Genomic DNA, 3,412 nt, shown 5'->3' with positions numbered 1-3,412 from the left:
CACGTAGTTCTTTGCCATACCTTTTATTTGTAGTTGTTGAATGTTGATTGATCGTTGTCCGATTGATCCTATTCGTCTTCGTCATCATCATCTGGTTGGTTAGATGCTTCCGCTGACTCTCCTCCTAACGATGATGCAGATGTATCCATCATCATCCATGGATCATCATCATCGCCTCGATCATCATCGTTCTTTAGTCCTTGTGTTCGAAGTTCAGCTTGATCCCAATCTTTCTTGCAAACACATATTTGAATACTTGTGGAGCAAAACGAGATCTCTTTTCGTCTATAACTCTTCTACCTGCACTAAAAGCAGACTCCAACGCAATCGTAAACGTAGGAATTGCAAAGATATCCTTTGCAATTCTCGATAATATTTGCAATTCTCGATAATATGGGAAATTTAATAGATTTTTTTTCCACCATTCTAAAATATTATAGCTACCTTGGTCAATTTCAAAGTGATGTTTAACATAATTATGTAATTCTAAATATGAAGGGGAGGGTGAAGAAGAAGATGATCCTACAAAACTATCACCTTGGCTTATTATGTTAGCTATTACAGAATTATAATAAGAGGGACGTGCCGAGACGCTCGTACGCCTAGACGTATCGCGACTTGGGTTATATACACTAGCATAGTAATCATAAAGTTCTGCTAAAAGTTTTTTACAAGTTCCAACGTAATTATGTACATCACTAGGCGGGCGATCTAATGATTGGTAGTAAAATCCAATTACTTTAGTAAGGACTTCTGTCTTGAAACATGGGTCTAAAATTGTCGCAATTCCATAAATAAAAGGAAAATCAGTAAAATATGTCTTCCACTTATCTATCATATCTACAAGAATCAGCTTTAAATATGTGTTAGTATCATCATGCGAATGTTTAAGAAGATGATAAAAAATAGTAATGCATTCACTTATTACTAAGTGGAAGTTTGGTTCGTAAACATATGAAAAAATCTTAGTTGCGTGGTCATACGCTTCTAATATTTTTTGTACAACTATAGCTAGTTCCCATGTGTCATCACTTATATAGTTGTCTGTACACTCACTATAAAGTTATGTTATAACTGGACGATAAGCAATCGCTTTTTTAAATAAATCGTGGGTTGAGCCCCAACGTATAGGAGTACCTAATGACCAATACACTTTTTTTTAGTTGATAATGGTCACATAATTGCTTATATCTTCTCTTTACATGTCCAACTTTAAGCCACTTCACTATGTCTCTAATGTGATCTAATAAATCACTTAATTGTTTTATACCTACGTGGCAAGATAAGTATACTATATAAGCACAACAACGTACGTGTAATAATTTACCCCCAGGGATAAAACTAAATGCAGGTTCGTTATACAAAAGTTTGACGCATTTAATGTTGACGGTTGCATTATCTATAGAACAACAAAATATCTTATCTAATAAGTTCCATTCTTTACATTCTCTATTAATCTGTATTTTATGTTTTCACCCGTATGTCTTTCGAACATTACCTCAAAAGCAATTATTCTTTTTTGAATAATCCAATTTTGATCTATCCAATGTGCAGTTACACACATATAAGCTTCTAAATGTGGGGTAGCAGACCAAATATTAGTTGTTATGCTAACCCTACAATTAAAAGATTCAAATATTTCTACTAATTCATAGCCATTGATTCATATAATTTAATTGTGCGTCGTGTAAGAGTGTTCCTAGTGATTGCTCTATATTGTGGTTATAAAGTTTTTCTAGTGTAATGCTCGTATGCCCTACTTTCACCATGGTTAAATGGCAATTCATCACAAATTACATATTTAGAAAATTCATTAATCATATCATTACGATTATATTTAAAAGGCATACCTCCGCTGGGAATGTCCCACTTTCGGCTTCCACTTGTGGTCCCGCTGCCGCTTGCTGCATGAGATTCTTTTGTGATTTCATGCTTCTTTGCCAAATGTTTGTTAAAAGATCTCATACCACCACCTAACACGTATTCACAAAACACAATAAATTTATTTTTAATACATTCTTGATTTATAAAATATGAATATCATGTATGTATAAAAAAACTTAAAAAGTATTTACCTTTAGTGAAATTGTATGAAGCTAAGGGATTTACTCCTTGACTTTCACAAATTTGACAAGTGCATAAGAAAACATCTGGATTGTCGGTTGGTTCTTTTGTAAAATACGACCACACATGTGAAACAACTCTACTACTAGGAGGTGGCATTATCGAAAAAGGTTGTCTTACTGGTTTATCTTCATCTAAATTTAAATTTAAAGACATACTCAAATACCACAATATATAAATAAATAATAATTTAAAATTTAACCAATTTGAAGAATAAAATTATAAAACTAACCGATAGTTTGGAAATTGACTCGTTTACCACGAGCTTGTCTTTGTTGTTGTTGTTGTAGTTGTTTTTCATGTGATCTTGTTGATGACTGTCGAGATCTATGTATCCCAATAGGGGTCGTTGGTTCCTCTTCTTGTTTATCTTCTTCATCAATTGGTATTTCTCTTTCCACTTCTTTTGCATAATCGTGTAATTCTTGGTCGTACCCTTCTGGATGATTTGGTTCATAATTATAATTACTAATCGAAGGTGTTGTTGATATCGACGAAGATGAAATGGCCTTTCTTTTGGAGCTAGAACCTCCCAATGATTTTGCCACTTTAGTAACTTTTTAGAGGCTTTTTCCAAAAAAGAAGATATGATAATATTGAAATAATAATAGAATTAAGAAATAAAAAGTTAATTAATAGACTAATTATGTAATTAACTAAATTAAGAAATAATTAAAAGACTAATTATGTAATTAAGAGAATTATTGCGTAATTAAGTAGAGAGTAGGAGAAGAGATGAGTTGTGAATGAAAATGATTGAAAGTGATGTGTATTTATAGTAAAAATCACAACGGCTAGTTAACGGCTCTTTTTCGAACGGTTCCAAAGAACCACTGGGCCGGTTCAGCCGGACCGGTTCCGGTTCCATGGAACCTGTGGGCCGGTTCAGCTGGACCGGATCCAAGGAACCTGTGGTCCTGTTCCGACCCGCGGTTCTTAGGTCCGGTTCAAGCAGTTTTTTTCCGGCGGTTTCACGCTTTTGCGGTTTGGGCCAGTTCAGAACCTGTCGCGAACGGATCCGATTCCGGGACGGTTTCAAGCGGTTCAGGACCGGGTAACCCGCTCCGTGGCCATCACTATACCCAAGAATAAATGCAAAGACAAAAAGCTTCCATTTTTCGAAAAAGAAAAAAATGAAATTAGAAAAGGCTTAAGGCTTTTGCATTTATAATCTGGAAATTTTTTCCATTTATCAAATTTCAATATTCAATATTTCGGTATGAATTAATTTGCAATTTATATTGAGCAAATATATAGGGATTGAACAATTGAAGCAAATATGATAATT

This window comes from Amaranthus tricolor, chromosome 7 (assembly GCF_026212465.1).
Source record: "Amaranthus tricolor cultivar Red isolate AtriRed21 chromosome 7, ASM2621246v1, whole genome shotgun sequence".
In the NCBI taxonomy this organism is placed as follows: Eukaryota; Viridiplantae; Streptophyta; class Magnoliopsida; order Caryophyllales; family Amaranthaceae; genus Amaranthus; species Amaranthus tricolor.
This window is presented reverse-complemented; position numbering follows the sequence as displayed.